The sequence below is a fragment of the Peromyscus californicus genome, unplaced genomic scaffold, assembly GCF_007827085.1.
Source record: "Peromyscus californicus insignis strain IS unplaced genomic scaffold, ASM782708v3 Scaffold_8__1_contigs__length_139910024, whole genome shotgun sequence".
Lineage (NCBI taxonomy): Eukaryota > Metazoa > Chordata > Mammalia > Rodentia > Cricetidae > Peromyscus > Peromyscus californicus.
Window position 1 is genome coordinate 25,853,202 of NW_026294606.1, and position 17,794 is coordinate 25,870,995.

The window sequence follows — 17,794 nt, forward strand, 5'->3', positions numbered from 1 at the left end:
CTTTTTGATTCTTTTGATCCATACCATAAAGACAGTTAAGTATGTTCCAACACTTTGACAAACTCGACTCCTTTTTAATGTTCCTTTAAGAAAAAAGCACTTCCTTGGATGATGGACATAAGGAGCTGGAAGGGGCCTATGGATCTGCTCCTCCATTTAACAAATAAAAAGACAGAGGTCGGACTAGGGCAATAATTGTACATGCCGCAGAGCTACTTAGTTGCACAGCTGCCTTAGCATACAGTACATATCAGAAATATCCCTCGCCCCACCCCTGTGGGACAGAAGCCTGCCAGCACATCTCCTTCTGTTTTTGCCAACTCCAGAGGTACTGCTGAGGACCCACAGTCCAGGGCTGAGGAAATCCATGCCTGAGGAACCAATCTTGCTCAACCCTTGCTCAGACTTCTGTTAGATCTCGGCTCCAGGACAAAGGGCTAACTGAGATGCCTATTACCATACCAAAGTGGATGCTGGCTGCCAGGTTCTCCCAGCATCCTTCAGTCCCTACCTGTTATGGGGTCCTGGCAGCAGGTGAGGCATGGGGCAGATTTTTCAGTGATTAGCATTACTGCAACTCAGGTGGCATCACTGATGCACCACCAGTCTTCTTTGGAGACCTCAGGGTTGCCACTAGGAGCTGGCATTTCTGTCTATCATGGGAAGTTTTTTCATAAACGTATTAAATGCCATATTCAGCAGATCTCTGAAGTGTTTGAGGACCATTTTGTATTCAGTATACCTGATTTTAAACAAACCTTATTTGTTTTTAGTTACCTGATTCAGGCTTAACCTTGAAAACGTATTAACAAAGTCAGCAAAGACAGAGGCTAAACATGCATCTTCAAGTCAGTTACTGTTAACCTGAATAGACCTTAGGAATTTATAAACCTTTGTAGCAGGAATCTTAAAAGTTCTTATTAATAAAATCAAACCTGAGGCCAGTTATTGGGGTAAACTCTGGAAGATCAGAGAGACAGAACAAGCCAGAGCTAACCTCACCTGGCCAACTTCTCAGCTGGTCTTGTTTCCTCAGACTAGAAGCCTCTGTGTCCTCTTATCCGAACGGCTCTCAGCTGAACTGTGCTGCTCAAAACCTAAAAGCTTAACCAGCCATGCTTCTAGTTCCTGGTCTTCACGCCTTATATACCTTCCTGCTATCTGCCATCACTCCCTGGGATTAAAGGCTCACTTCTTGGGATTAAAGGTGTGTGTCACCATGTTTGGCTGTATCCTTGAACACATGGATTTCTGCCTCTAGAATGCTAGGATTAAAGGCATGTGCTGCCACTGCCTATCCTAAGTATCTAGTGGCTTTTCTGTTCTCTGGCCCCAGATAATTTTATTAGGGTACACAATATTTTGGGGAACACAATACTACCACAAACTTTATTTGTTAAACATACTTTATTTATCAAACATGTATTGTTACTTACTTAAATTTTCTAGAAGCCTGGTGTTGAACACAGTTGTCAAAGACATAAGTAGTTACATGTAAGTCTCTAAATCAACTTTTGTTAATCTGAATAAACTTCTACAGCCTTAGGAATTTATCATACAAAAATCCATACTAATCCAAAACATTTTAGAGATCTGCTGTTGTCTCCTTAGGCTAAAAAGGAAATACAATGATAAACAGAGAGTTCAGTAGGACTAAGAAGTTTTATACTTGTTACTTTAGTTGCTTTATACTATGTGATCATCTTACTCAAGATGGTAGTGAAGTCACATGGCATGTACTCTCTAACCTTAGTAAAGATGGCTGCCAGCCACATGTTTGCTTCTATCCTACTGAGGACATCAGCTAAGATGGAAGCAAGTCACATGGTCGCTACTTAAAAACACCTATTTTGCCGGATGGCAGTGGCACACACCTTTAATCCCAGCACTCGGGAGGCAGAGCCAGGTGGATCTCTGTGAGTTCAAGGCCAGCCTGGTCTACAGAGCGAGATCCAGGACAGGCACCAAAACTACATGGAGAAACCCTGTCTCAAAAAAAACAAACAAACAAGCAAACAAACAAAAAAGTCTACTTCCTAGTAGATTGTTTTTTAAACAAGAGTTGAATCTAAGTTACACACACACATACACACACACACCCCTTAAACAAGAATTGAATCACATATAATATGCTGTAGCAAATTAAAGTTACCTATATACAGATTTTTTAAATGTCAATTTTTGTTATCAGTTTTAAGATAACTTTTGGATACAGATTTTACAGATTATTTAACCACACCCAGTGAACTTACAACTTCCAGCTCCCAGGATTTCTGAAGGCTAGAAATTTAAGATAAGCATGTCTACCAGATCGGTTCCTCCTGAGAAAGGATCAATTTCATCCTTCTTCTACTTCTGGTGAAATGGTGGCAATCTTCAGCATGCCTCCTCAGCTTCTAGACACAGCAGCCCATCTCTGACATCATGTTCACAGGTGTTTTCCCTATGAGCATGTCTCTGTGTTCAAATTTTAATAAGGACAGCAATCATGTTCCATTAAGACTCACCTTAATGACCTCATTTTAACTAATTGTATTTGCAGTATGATAAACCCCCATACCAGATGATACTCGGAAGCTTTGGGGATTAAGACTTTGTTGAATAAATAGGGAAGCATTATTCATCCCATAAAAATAATAGGGAGAACTACATATATCTTTGAACACACTTGTGACTACAGTTTATAAAAGGTACAAGAGAAGCTTAAGGGCTCTTTTTTATGTCCCCTCACTCTGGCACAATTAATAATACCTAATCTGTTTTGATGAGAAATACATGCTGTCCCTAATGTATGATGGCTTGACTTACAATTTTTCAATTATACATCAATTGCATGATATCAAAGCAAGATGCAGCCAGCAGGAACTGCTCTTGGAATTTTTAGTTTGGATCTTTTCTTGAGGAGATGCTAGGGGCCACGCTCTTTCCAGCAGTGCTCAGTGGTAGCAGTATGCAGACCTCAGTGAGCCCCATGAGCAAAGAGGAAAACAGCCAACAATCTATAGGACACTGGCACTGGCATGCTAAGGCGGAATGCTCAGTGGGTTAAGTGGAGTCAACTTAACAGGTTGTCAATCATATCATAAGGACCCTCTTCTGTCTTTTGCTCTTTTTTCTCTGAATGTGTCCTTCCTGCTCTTGACTGCCCACCAAATAATTGCTGTTGGTCTTTGCTCTCAGCTACCATGCTTAGGACTGGTCTCTGGGGAGGCGTTTGGATCCCTTTAGTAGGCTATTCCACAAGCAGCTTGCCAACCTTCCTTGCTAGAAATGTCACTGTGGTATTGAAGCCTCTAGCCCTCCCATCGGGGCATTTGTCCTCTCTCCCCATCCACTCCAGTGTCGGGTCCTCTCTGACACCATCAACTCAGTGAGGAGCCACTGATGAGTGGAGTAAAGCAAAGTTCTATTGTTCACCAGACTTACTTCCTGCTCAAAGTTGGAGCTCAAAGTGGATCTTGGGGATCAGGTGTGGTGGCCAGAATTCTAGCCATAGTAAGGCATATTCAACTAGTAAAAGCAAGTTCTTGAGCTAGAGCTGTATGTGGGAAGGACCTGTCTTAACACGCATGATGGCCGTACTATAGTCCACAATGGAAAATCACATCTAGACTTGAGAAAGGCAAAGCTAACTGAAAAATTTAGTTTACTGACTGCTAATGTGGTCTGCCAAACAGACAAAGTGTATACTGAATAAGCAGAGCATTGCTTTGAATGTTAAGTTACATGGAAATCAGTTTTTAAAAAAATAAAATGAGTCAGGACCTGACAGAGATAAAAATGTTTCTGGTGTCTTAACAGATGTCCTCTCCCAGTTCTAAAGCTGGACATGACATCATTTTTGCACACCATTCTTAGTGGTTTCTGAATACAGTTCAAACTCATTGGTAGGAGTCAGTGTCAATGATGTGTGGATTCACAAGACCCACAAAGCACTATAACAGACATATTTTAACTTTAAATATTATATTTTAATATCCAAAAAGAATAATGGAATCTGGTGAGTATTACTTGCAGTAATAAAATAGACCTCTTCAAGGAGGAGAGAATTCATATTTAAAGAAATACTGGAATGACTTAAGTTACAACAGGATTTGCCCCTCAAGTATGTTGATCCATATGGAACCACCAGATGGCGCAACACTGCATATTTTTACATCATTTAATTTCAGGAAAAATAAAGGTCATTTGGCAGACATTGGTCTTAGTCCATTTTATTCACCAAAGACCAATTGAGTAGTGTGAAAATAAGAATATACAAGTGTGCCTTTCTTGGTTTTGATATGTTCTCACTGTCCTTTTAATATTTTCATTTTTTTTGCCCTTTCATTAAGTTTTGACAAGACACCAATGAGCAGAAATAGCAATAAAAACCAGCCCATTGGTTACTCCTTATATGAAGAAAAGATAACTGATGAAATAATTTTAACTTTCAGAATTATCAAGTAAGGATTACTTCTATTGAATATTCTACTCCTGCATTTTATATTCATAAGACACATTACTAAAAATTCATACAAGTGATTACCACAGTGAATTTGATAGAATCAAAGGAAACTTATACAAAACATAATTAGAATCCTGAAGATTGTCAAGATTTTAGTAGGTTTTACCTTACTACCTTTCCAATGGTTTTATTGCCAAAATAATCAAAATCAACCCAATTTTAACATATTCTAAAGGAATTCTCCTTTTATCCTTTGGTAGATGGTGATGAGACAGTAGAAATTGGATTTTGATATTAACTGCAATCTTCTGGGAAGGATGCTCTCTTTGCTTCTCTTTTTGATTAGTGGGGTGTATCGTACCCACTTTGGATGTGCCCCCGTGACTAAGCACCAGGAATCCATGGAGTAGCTGTCACCTTGTATAGAACCTTCAACAGCCATTGGCCAAATGAGTGCTCAGATGCCAGTTTTTCTCCCTCTACCCCAAGCCACAGCTGGATGACTGAATCCCCACCGAAATTCTGCCACTTCACCATGCCGTCTTGAGCCAGCTGTTTAAATTCTTTTTCCCTTCTTTTTTTCCAAAGAAACAGAGTGGAATTTCTCTAAAATTCAGCTAGACTATTTTGTATTTGAATTTAATGTCATGAGGCAGAATGGCGTATTCCAAGGTGACTGGCTACACAGCAGACGGCTCGGGGAAATCTCATGACCGCTCAATCCCCGTGGCTCGGCAGTGAGTAGACAGCTTGCGGTTCCGTCCATCTTCACTGTCAGGAGAGCCAAGAGCCCTAAACACACAGAAAGGCCCCTCAACTTCACTTTGCTTCAGAATACAACACTTACTCTGGCTGTTTTTAACCAACTACCTACTAGCTCCTCCGCCTTACAGAGCATCTTCAATGGCACAGATTATGACAGACTTCAACTCTAGAACTCATAACTTAAGCTTCCAGTAAGAGAATAAATAAACAAGCAAAGTAAGAGGGAGACTTGTTAGGAAGGAGACAGTCAACAGGGGTGGGAGGAGGGAATTAAGAGGATAATGAGGAGATACACGCTCACAGTTCATCATACAAGTATGAGTTTATGAAAGAATAAAAAAGAGAAGAATGAAAACTGTGGATTTAGAAACAATCATGGGCTAGTGAGATGGCTCAGTGGATGGAACACTTGCCACCACGCCTGGCGACCTAACTTCAATCCTGATGTCACATAGTGGAAAGAGAGAACTAATTCCTAAAAGTTGTCTTCTGGCCTCTACACATGCACTGTGGCGTGTGTGTGCACATGCATGCATGCACATACACAATAAATTAATAAATGTATTTTTTAAAGACACACAATCCTGACTCACATAACCACATCCTAGTCAACAAGGGTCCACACAGGCAACAGTGGTCCCCTACGATCTCAAAGCCTGGGGATAACTGACATTGTTATTCTTCTGTAAGAACTTAAGAAATGCCGAGACGCTGCATAGTGACAAAATCACCTCATGACACATTTCTCAAAGTGCATCTTCATTCTTAGTTGATGCAGGACTCTGTGTGGTCTGCCTGTTTAAAGTCATCTGGAATGTTCTAAACTCCATTTCTCAGGGCCTGTTCTACTTAGGGAGTGGGAGCCTGGGCTACCCCTCTGTTTGGGCAGTACTGCATCTCTGACTCTGAAGCCGCAATACAGAAATTTCTGAATTCCTCAAATTTAGCAACAGTTCTGTCCATAATGTGCAGAATTCTCAATGAATGAACAGTTTTCCTTACTAAATTATACTCTTTATCCTTTTCCTAACATATTAGTTACTTGGTTTCACAAACACACTGCAGAAGCACACTTAATGGGCTCAGATAATAGAGAAAGTTGTCTTTTTAAAGGACAAAGGCTTCCTGCCTCTTTGTTTACACTTGTAATGGTATTGTCAAAAGGGCTTCCATGCGGGATGGGTCCTTAATTAAGACTTTAAAATGAGGGCAATAAATACATTTTATTGATTATAATATCTTCTTTATTAGAAGGACAACAGACTGCTAGTTAACTGGTCATGAAATATTCATTAGAAACAACAATAGATGAAGGAAATAGTCTCATGATTGGTGGGAACTCATATTTCTTCTCTTCTGGAAGAGGGCATGGGCCCCAGTCATGTTATCTTTAAGAAAAAACCAGCTGGGGTCCTACTAAGTGCTCATCCCAAGACAAGTCACAGGTCCTCTCCTCACCAACACTTGAGCTCCATAAGGAAAATCCTGTTTGATCAGAGGCAGTTGGAATGCCCAAGGGGTCTCCAGTAGGTCCACCTCTGCCTCCAGGACCAGACTCACCCACAGCAGAGTGTCCAAGCAAGCGGGCCAGCTCTGCACAGGGAGAAATGGTGTCTCACGAGGCAACCAAAAATCTTCCTGCTGCAGGCACCTGGCATTGTTACCCACAGCCTTCTAGAACTTCAGATTGACCTTTGCTCTTCTTCCTAGTTTTACAAACATCTCATGCACTTTAGTGATAGGGGAATGTCTTTCCATGCGAATGTGTGTTGCTCTGATTGGTTGGTAAATAAAGCCATTGGGCCTATGTCAAGGCAGCTTAGAGGGAGGCGGGAAATTCAAAGAGAGAGACAGGAACAAGGCAGGGAGAGACGCCAGCCGCCACCAAAGGAGGAGCAACATGTCAGCAGACTGGTAAAGCCATGGAATACATGGCAAAACATAGATTAATAGAAATTTCATATAAATTTAATTTAAGATATAAGAGCTAGCTAGCAAGAGGCCTCCCATAGACCATACAGTTTATAGTTGATATAAGCCTCTGTGTGTTTAATTGCATCCAAGTGGCTGTGGGACTGGGCAGGACATAGGAAAACTTCCAACTACACTTTGGCTTGCTCCCCCAAATTAGCTAGAAGACAGTTTTAGACAAAGTCAAGAGAAAAAGCAGAAAACAAGCCTGAAACACTGCCAGAACTATTAAAAAACAGCTTCACGCAGCTCTTCCTGAGAAAATTATCAGCCTGATCTCATTTTACTGGAAGAGTTCCTAAAAGATAGAAAGGAAAACAGCCTCACTCACACATGCAGGAACAGTAGAGGTGTGTGTGTGTGTGTGTGTGTGTGTGTGTGTGTGTGTGTGTGTGATGCATATGTGCGTGGTGTATGTATGTGTGTGGCATGTGGTGTGTATGTGTGTGTGGTATATGGTGTGTGTGTGTGTGGTATGGGTTATTTGTGTATATTCACGTGTGTGTGTGTATGTGTGTGTGTGTGTGTGTGTGTGTGTGTGTGTGTGTGTGGTATGTGGTATGTGTGTGTGGTGTATGTATGTGTGTGTTATGTTGTGTGTATATGTATGTGTGGTATATGCTGTGTGTGTGTGATGTGTATGTGTGATGTGTGGTGTGTGTGTGTGTGTGTGTGTGTGTGTGTGTGTGTGTGTGTGTGTGTGGTGTTCAAGCAGCCTCCTTCAAAGGAAGAAGAGTTTCCTGGTCCTCATCAGTCATCAGTAGGCCACCAGGAATCCTTACCAGTCATTTCTAAATTCTAGAGCCAACCTGCTAAAAGGAGTTTTTGGTTGTGCAGGTCTGGAGGGGGGCTGATGCTTGGGTTTCTAGCTTCACCATTTTAGCAAGGGTCCCTGCTTCCTCTCCCTGACACTCTAAGTACAATGGTCTTTGTCCAGTAACATGAAGGAGGCAAGGGGGCATGCCCAAAGCTTATGGGGTTTTTCAAAATGCAGATAAATGAGCTATTACACTTAGAAGATCCTTGGTGATGTAAAACTTTTGGTCTATGCAAGGATATTGACAAAAGAGTTTAAAACATTTTTAAATCCTTGAAGTTCTTTTGAAACTTTTTTGCTGATTACTTTGAGGCAGAGGTCTGGAACTCTCCCTGCAGAATCCCTGGGATTCTAGGTGTGTGCCACCATATCTGACCCTTAAATCAAGTTTCCACATACTAATAATTCTCTTCCTTTTCCAGGATTTTCTTTACTTTCAAACTTGAACAGGGTTGGGCTTCTCTTTTACCCTGGTTAACATTTTGTTTTCTTTCTAAAAGTATTCCACAAACTTGTGTAACCACTACTACCACAGGGCTATGAGTCCCTCCATGACTCAAAAGAAGGTTGGTAGGATTTCAGTAGCCAAGTTTTACAGCTTGCACACTTGCTCCCTTTCCCCTTCTTTCTCTCCACATTCCTTCATATGAAGAAAGTGTAATTACAAATGGAAATTAGTAAAGTTTTCAAACATCTTTCAGGAAATGAACCTTGCTCTTGAAATCATGGAAGACGTAGGCTGAGACTCCCAGATTCAGAACCACATCGAAAGCTAAATCCAGATTAGAGGCAAAAGAAACCTCTAGTTGGAACTCCCATCAGGACAAGGCCACTCAGGTCCCATGGTGTTGCCTCTGGAACCTTCTGAGAATATTAGTCAACTTTCCTATTACTGAGACAAAATGCCTGAGATAATCAATTTCTGCCAAAGAAAGATGGGACTGAGATGTAGCTCAGTTGGTAGAGTGCCTGCCTAGCATGTACAAAGTCACCGGGTTTAATCGCCACCACCACACAGACTAGCCATGGTGGCATGTGCCTGTCACCTTGCATTCGGGAGATGGAGGCAGAAAGTTCAAAGTTTGTCCTTGACTACATACCTAGCAAAAGAGAGCGGCCAAGGATGCATGGCACCCTTCTCAGGAAGAGGAGGAAAGGAAGAAGAATCAAGGCTAACTGGGGCACACAGTTTCAGAGTTTTCAGCCATGGTCACATGACTCTTTTGCCTTTGTGTCTGTGGTACATCAAGGCAAGAGCACACGGCAAAGCATGTGTTTACCTGATGGCATGCAGGAAACAGAAATGGGAGTTAGGGTCCCAATATCCCCTTCATGGGCATGTCCACAATGACCTAAGTTCTTTCCAATAGGTTGTACCTCATAACTACCATCCAATAGTACATCAGAATAGTGATCAAGCCTGTGATGCATGGATTTGTGGAGGACAAGCCAAACTGACTCTACAGGCTGTGGGTGGGAGATTCTCTATGGTGACCCCTTTATCATATTGTCCTGACAGTGTCAAAGCCAGGAGAGCACACAGGCTGTGTCACAACTAGCAGTGACCCCAGAAGCTCAGTGCCAAGGTTGAAGGACAAAGCACCCAGCTACAAGGAATTACATTAGAAAATCCCCAAAGCGGTCCCTCAAGGAAAGAAGAAACAAGGTCAGTAATTTCTTCCCCTTCAGTGTCCAGGGCGATGGACGCTGTGGAATCTATATCCCCTCAAAAAGTTTCAAATCATGGAAAATCTCCCAGATTCTTAAATTATTCATATTAACAACTATAAAGCAGAGAATAAGCCTTCAGGAGATGGCAGAAATGCTTTAATTTGGGGGCAATTGCCAGCCCCTGTATTCTTTTAACTCCATTCACGGCACATAACTGAAGGTCTTGTAATACTGCCTTTGATTTACTGAAGGGAAAAAGGCTGATGTTACTGAAAAGACCCATTACTCTTGTGTCTCCTCATGTAGTTCAATGTTAAGTACTCTCCAAACTGAATCCTTGGTGGAATGCAATTCTGTAATTCAATCGAGAGATCTTGCTAATGTCCCAGTCTGCAAGAACATAGCTTAAGGGTTTCGGTTTAGTAGGGGATCTCGCAAACCAGAGACAGAATTACAACCTGCCTTTCCAGGCAGCCGATGAGTGAAGGCTGTTGGCAAGAGGGTATTAAGCAATTACGGAGATTTTTAAAAGAAATTGAAAGAAGTATAAAATTCAGTTTATCTCAGTGAAGGCAGAGACAAGAAAGGCAGGGAGAGAAAGAGAGAGAGGGAGGAGTCTTTTGAGCAGTGAAGACATGGGAAAGAAATATCAGACTAACTAAAGACACATAGGTGGATAGAGAACTTAAGGCTCTACATTCAGAAACAGCGCAAGTTTGAGTCCCGCTCTCTCTGCTTCCTAATTCCTAATTCTGACATCCACTACCCCTGTGAAGTGGACAAAAAATCCCTGACATCAACAAAAGCTGGATTGATGGAAAAGTCGAAAGAGATGAACATCCCACGTAAGCTCACTACTAACATCAGTACTCACGTGGAGGTGGACAGATGCACAGACACATGGCAGGAGGCTTGTCCCTCCAAACTGATGACAGCCTGTGGACAGCACGCTGAACTGGGATTTGTGAATCAGATCTTCAGATCGTATTTGCCATGCTTGGATGTCGTTTGAATTGTGTGTGAGGTTGCAGTAAGAACACATTACCAAGTCTTTTCTGAAAGGACACTGCCCTCTCATTATCAGATAGTACACAACTCGTTAGCAATGTTGCCAAGAAAAGGAAAAGAGCCCAGCATGTGTGTGTGTGTGTGTCTGTGAGTATGTATGTGTGTATGTGAGTGTGCATGTGTGTGTCTGTGTGTATGTCTGTGAATGCATGTCTGTATGTGTGTGTGTGTGTGTGTCTGTAGAGGTGTGTGTCTGTATGTGAGTGTGTGTGTATGTATCTGTGTGTGTGTATGTCCATGTGTGTGTCTGTGTATATCAGTGTGTATGTGTATGTCTGTGTATGTATCAGTATCTATGTGTGCATCTGTGTGTGTGTCTGTATATCTATGGGTATGTCTGTATATCTCTGTGTGTATCTGTGTGAGTGTGTGTTTGTATCTGTTTGTCTGTGTATGTGAGTGTGTGTGCATCTGTGTGTGTGTCTGTATATCTCTGGGTATGTCTGTATATCTCTGTGTGTGTCTGTGTGACTGTGTGTTTGTATCTGTGTTTGTCTGTGTATGTGAGTGTGTGTGTATCTGTGTGCATGTCTGTGTATGTGTGTGTGTTTGTATCTCTGTGTGTATGTGTGTGTGAGTGTGTCTGTGTCTGTGTCTGTGTGTGTGTTTGAACCTGAACTATGATGATGTAGATACCCACTAGTAAAATGGGAAGAATGAAGGGGAACCTGGTAGGGACAAAGTTCTAGACCAGAGTGCCCTAAGAACACTGGGAACCCTCCCTGTGGGTCAGAGCAAAATGGGTGATTCCACACTCATACCCCCATCACAGCAGCTGGGCGTTACCTCCACCACCAGGAAGGCTTCACCCACAGCTTTCCCTACCCAACTTCCAGGATTCTCCAGTCCCTCAGATCCTCCTGTGATCTAGTTCACTTAGCTTTCTGGCTGTGTTTGGATAACCGCAGAATAGTCTATCTCTGGACTAAGAAACAGTCTTCATTCAAATTAAATGGGTGTTGGGGACAGTTTCATTCTGTGTCTTGCTTCATGAGCCCAAGGCTGTCTGTCCTTGAATCATGAATCTCACTTAGCCCAGGAAGAGAAGCAAGTAAGTGTCCTGGCTTCAGGCTTCTCGAATCCTGGTTGCAAACGAATCGCAAGAGGTATGTGTGTTTTCCCACACGTTAGTACTTCCGAGCCTCCATTATTCCCACAGAAAGGTCACGGCTCAAATACAGAAGTTACGATGTATGTACAGTACCAATAACAACTGGAGGAAGATTTTAGTATGAAGTACTGTATTGGGTGCTTACTAAAAGAACTTATCTGCCCCTGTTATACAAGCAACATGTGAATTATCCCCACCTTGTAACATCATCAAACTGAGGCTCAGAGTGATTATGGCATATTCCTTCCCATGATGCCTGTCAGCACAGACAGATCCCTACTTTATGCTCCTCCCCAAGTGCCCATCCTACCAGGTCAGAGCTGCCCTCCAGTGTCATGTCTCAGTCACAGCTGTGCTGAACCGTGCAGGGATCTAGATGCTGTGGAGGCGACAAGAACGAAAGGTAAATTGATAAATTTGTCTCAAAGCTGCTTCCATACCTGGGAAGTGCAATCCAATTTAATACACAAACAAACAGAGAATTAGGTAGTAACCCTAGGACAGGGAAGCTTCAGCCAATCACAGGCTGCTAACTCTGAGACCTTGTCCTCATAAGGCAAATGCTGACTACAACCTATCAGATCATTTCTGGGTATTACTTCCTTTTTCTGACAATGAATAAATAGTAGGGCATTGTGAACCAACTTCTATCCGGAATGCTGCCCAGTTCCAGAACCACCTTCTTACTCAGAGGAAGCTTCTGTTAAATTTAAATTATATCAACATTTGTTTCTATTATAGCTTAAATGTATAAGTAAAAAATAAGATTACTAAAAAAAAAAAGCTATAGTACCAGTTATAGAAAAAAATTGTTAGAAAAAAATGACAATAATAACTGGTTGGAATCAGTATAATCAATAAAAGCTACAGGACTTGAGAGTTTAAATTGAACAAAAGGGATTTTTTTTTATTTCATCTAACATTTCCTCCACAAATATTTATTAAGCATATGCTGTGTCAAACCCTTCTCCAAGACCCTGGTGCTTTTGGAGACACGAGCTGGAGAGGCACTAAGGAACCTACCCCGATGTCTTGCTAGGGCCTAGGGAATGATGGAATGGTAAATGAAGTCAGGGCTGAAGCCTGGAATGGGGTGCTAAATCATACATGTGCAAAGGGCTTTCTCATGATCCAGCCGTCCCTGCCTTACTGAGCAATCTGTGTCTTAACCAAACCCCTGAGCAAACGTTCCTGGGACCCAGTCTTCCTGGTGTTCCTGTGTGTGCCCTGCACACAAGGAGGTGTGTTGGCTTCTCTGCTGCTACCTGGGTCATCTGTCAGGCTGCAAGTTACAGTATTTGAACTTCTGACCCTTCGGGCCACTGGGGAGAACAAAATCTTCTCTCACCAGACTGGCTCATCTATCTTCTCAGTCCATCTGCTCTAGGGGGTCTTTATTTTTCTGTTCTGCTCAGGCAGTTTTCCCTACATCTCAACTAAAGCCTAAGAAGGTGGCCTAGCTGAGAAGGTGACCTAGCTGAGAAGGTGACCCTAGCTGAGAAGGTGACCTAGCTGAGAAGGTGACCCTAGCTGAGGTGACCCTAGCTGAGAAGGTGACCCGAGCTGAGGTGACCATAGCTGAGAAGGTGACCTAGCTGAGAAGGTGACCCGAGCTGAGGTGACCATAGCTGAGAAGGTGGCCCTAGCTGAGAAGGTGACCCGAGCTGAGAAGGTGACCCGAGCTGAGAAGGTGACCCTAGCTGAGAAGGTGACCCTAGCTGAGAAGGTGGCCCTAGCTGAGAAGGTGACCCGAGCTGAGAAGGTGACCCGAGCTGAGAAGGTGGCCCTAGCTGAGAAGGTGGCCCTAGCTGAGAAGGTGACCCGAGCTGAGAAGGTGACCCGAGCTGAGAAGGTGACCCTAGCTGAGAAGGTGACCTAGCTGAGAAGGTGACCTAGCTGAGAAGGTGACCTAGCTGAGAAGGTGACCCTAGCTGAGAAGGTGACCCTAGCTGAGGTGACCGTAGCTGAGAAGGTGACCTAGCTGAGAAGGTGACCTAGCTGAGAAGGTGGCCCTAGCTGAGAAGGTGGCCCTAGCTGAGAAGGTGACCCTAGCTGAGGTGACCATAGCTGAGAAGGTGACCGTAGCTGAGCAGGTGACCCTAGCTGAGGTGACCATAGCTGAGCATGTGACCATAGATAAAGACAGAGTTTGTTCTAAATCATATTTATTCCATTAAAATATGGCTTTTTACACGTGCTGCTAAATTTAGTGACAGATTTGCCACAGGGAAAGTCACATGCTTGAGACTGGGCCCTGAGTTCAGTAGTGTATCTAATTCATTGAAATCATTTCAAGTTTAATGAAACCACACAAAAGGCCTACCATGTCCGAGAAGTTGCATATTGCACATAGAAAAACTCGATAATCTCACTTACCATGCAGTCTCTTTTTCTGGAAACTTACTGTTAGATCCATTTTATTTTATTTTTTATTTGTATGCGTGTTCACGATGGGGAGGGGCATATGCCGCAGGTTGTGTGTGGAGGTCAGAGGTCAACTCTACTGAGTCAGTTACCTTCCTCCACCTTTACTTCCGTTCTGGGACTTGAACTCGGATCATCAGGCTGCTGGAAGCAAGTGCTTTACCCACCGAGGCGGTTTGCTGCCCTGCTAGACCCATTTCTGAAGCCTGTTAAGATTGAGATAAGAATATTTTTATCTTAGGCACTGTTCCCTTCTCGGCTTGCTTTCCACCACTCACCTCCATGGAGCCCCTCTCTTCCGTCAGACTGGTCCCCAGTGAAGCCACCTCTTCCCCAGTGCTTTCAACCTCCCAACCCTGCCATGCACCATCCTGGATGGGAGGTGACTCTTGGAACATTTAGAATGTTCTCAAAAATACTTCTGCTAGCGGGGAGGCTTTACTCTTATGGAAAGACAACCTCCAAACCCAACAGACGTTGTCCTGGCCGCTCCAACCCTCATACTCCTCTCCTCTGAACTCACTCCTCGGCCATCAGAGCCGAGTTCTGCAGGAGTCCTTCAAAAGTAGACTTGGGGCCTATGAGGACTAGGACTGTGGCTTACACTTTGCTCCACTCACTGTGTTGTGTGGATACTAGGAACTCATGAAATAGTAAAACAAGTGAATGATTGCTTGCAAACCTGTAAAGAGGATGTGCGTCTCGAATGCACTTCAGTAAGGCTCTGTTCACTGTCTCCTGTGGGTGGCAGGGAAGGAGCCCTCTCCTTTATGCATATTGTCTTTTTGACAAATTTGTAAAATAAAGAAAAACGAAACGTCTTAATTCTAGGTTATACCTTTTTGTTTTCTTTGTCTCTTTCCACCCTGTCAGGAAAGTTTGAAACTTTTCCTTTCTTGGACCAAATACAAAACGTAAAAGTAGTGATTCTTGTTCCAGTGGATCTTGAAAATCAAATCAGGAATGCTATATTATGAGAGGGGGAGCTGGTGAAAACCTCGACACGCATGAAGCGGATCTTCATTTTCATGTCTGAGGGGTGTATCTGCATGATCAGAGCCAGCTTGTCTTTGTCCCCCTCCCCCACCCCCAGAAATTGTCTACTGAGACCCACCTAATATGCTCACACACACAGGACAGGACAACCAGGACCTGAAAGAGCTCTGCCCAGAGCTCTGTGTAGCACAACTATACATGATTAGGAAGATCTTAACACACCTCTCCTCCCTGCCCCCCAGAACTAATCTATATGCTAATTTGCACTTCATAATGCCGCCCTACAATATGGTAATTGCTGTAATGTTTTCCAGGGAGAGAGGAGGAAAAAAAGAAATTGAGCTGTGGCTCAATCATTGAAGTCTGTGTATTGGTGAGCCTTCACACAAGAGCGAGCCCATGTCCACGCTGCACCACGTTGAGAACACAGTGAACTTCAGACAGAACGGGAACTGTTTTCTGAGGTGATGCTGTTTCGAAATGGCCCTCGGTAGCATGGTGTATGTATACAGGCTACAAACGCAATGTTTTAAGTAGAATAAGGCCGCCTTCCTCCACCTGCCAGGGGAGCTGATGTCTGTTTACAGGAAGCTTCAGCCACTGATCTAGTGGGTTGGCCCAGCCTCCGGGGCTTCTGCCTCCCCAAGCATGAGGGTCCTTTCTTGTTGGCCTGTTTTCCTATGTGCGATCTCCGGTGCTATTAAGATATCAAACACAGGAATGACAACAAGAGTCCTAATTAAACAACAGCCTCACTGTGCGCCCTCAAAGGAACAGGCTGAACCCAAATAAGACGAGTGTGTGACTGGAAAGGGGGGAAAAGACAATGGGGGCTTTGAAGCCATGGGGTTTCAAACAGCAGATTTGCTATGTGTATTTAAAGGGCCAGATGACACCAAGGGCTCCTAAAACTGTGCAGAGAAGATCCGGACTCACTGAGTCCTGTGACCAGAACCCACTTGTAATTGAGCTCAAGGATCACTCACGGCAATCAGGGAAGTAATATGCTTCTGAATAATTATGAATAATTAGGCACATTTATGAATAATTACACTGATAATAACTATCTAACTCATTCCATTTTGAAATTGTAATTCAGTCACTGCAGAGGGGGGAGTCATTCCCTTGTCCTGCTCTGTGCATATTCATGGCCTAATCCAGGATAGCGCTGGACGTGCCTTGGGGACAAAGGGACACCCTGGTCCACAGGGACTGGGCTTCTTATCCCCTTGACTGATTTGCGAGGACTCCAGATAAGTCAGAGAAGCAGAGAGAGAAGGAAATATTTTCTTAAAACTCCAGAGCTTCGCCATCCAGTGACTCGTTTATCAATATGCAAATTCCTTTAAAGTGATGGAAGGAATTCACTGCTGTTTTCAGTACAATGGTTAAGAAGAAGCCATTGTCTGCACCTCATTCTAAAGGATTCCCGGAAATTTTACAGGAGCAATCTTTTCATGCCTTATGATTGAATCCTAGGATCCTCACAATCAGAAGCCATGGTCTGAAAACACAGCCTTAAAATGTGTCCCAGGGATTTAAATTAAAAAAAAAAAAATGTGTCTCTTCTTATTACCATCACATACACACACATACACACACACCTCTCTTTTCCTCTCCCTTTCCACTCAACCCTTTAAATTCTTCTCTCTTTCTGATCAAATCCCAGCAGTGCTCGTGACGAAGGTAAACTTACATTTTCCTGATTCCAAAAGTAATGTTTGGAAAATATCAGAAAGAAAAATTTAAAAATAATTTTAAAATCAGTACAGGAGACAACCAGCGTTAACTCAATGTTCTAAAATGTTAATTTGCAGTACATATTTTAGAAAAGTTAGAATTTGTATCATTCTTTTATTCTTAGTATTATGGAAGAAGCATTTTCCATATTAATTTTTAAAAAAAGCAGCAAAAACCCTCCTGCTTTTAAACTGACCATACCTTCTAATCCTTCCCAAACAGTTATGGACTATATCTGAGGTTTTAATCCTCATATGGACAATCTAGTTTCTTTTTATTTTGTATCAATGTACTTCATCATTAAAAAACGAATAAATAATTTTGAAGCTGAATACAGTGGCACAGACTCTAATCTCCCGAGGCAACAGATTCACTTGAACCCAGGAATTTGAGCCCAACCTTTGTGATATAACAAGACTCCATCTCAAGAAACCACATGTGGAAAAGGGCTAGGCAGATGGCTCAGCAGGTGATGAGCCCACTGCACGTACATGAGCACCTGAGTTTGGATTTCTTGGCACCCATGAAAAAGCTGGGCACGCTGCTCATCTGTAACCCAGAACTCGTGAGATGGACACAAGAGGGCTTCGGGGACTTGTCAACTAGCCAATCTAGCTAAAACAGCAAGCTCTAGGGAGTGGTTCTAAACCTTCTTAATGCTGCGACCCTTTCATACAATTCCTCATGTCGTGGAACAACCCCAAAGTCTTTTCGCTACTACCTCATAACTGTAATTTTGCTGTTCTTTGAATCATAATGCAAATATCTGTGTTTTCTGATGGTT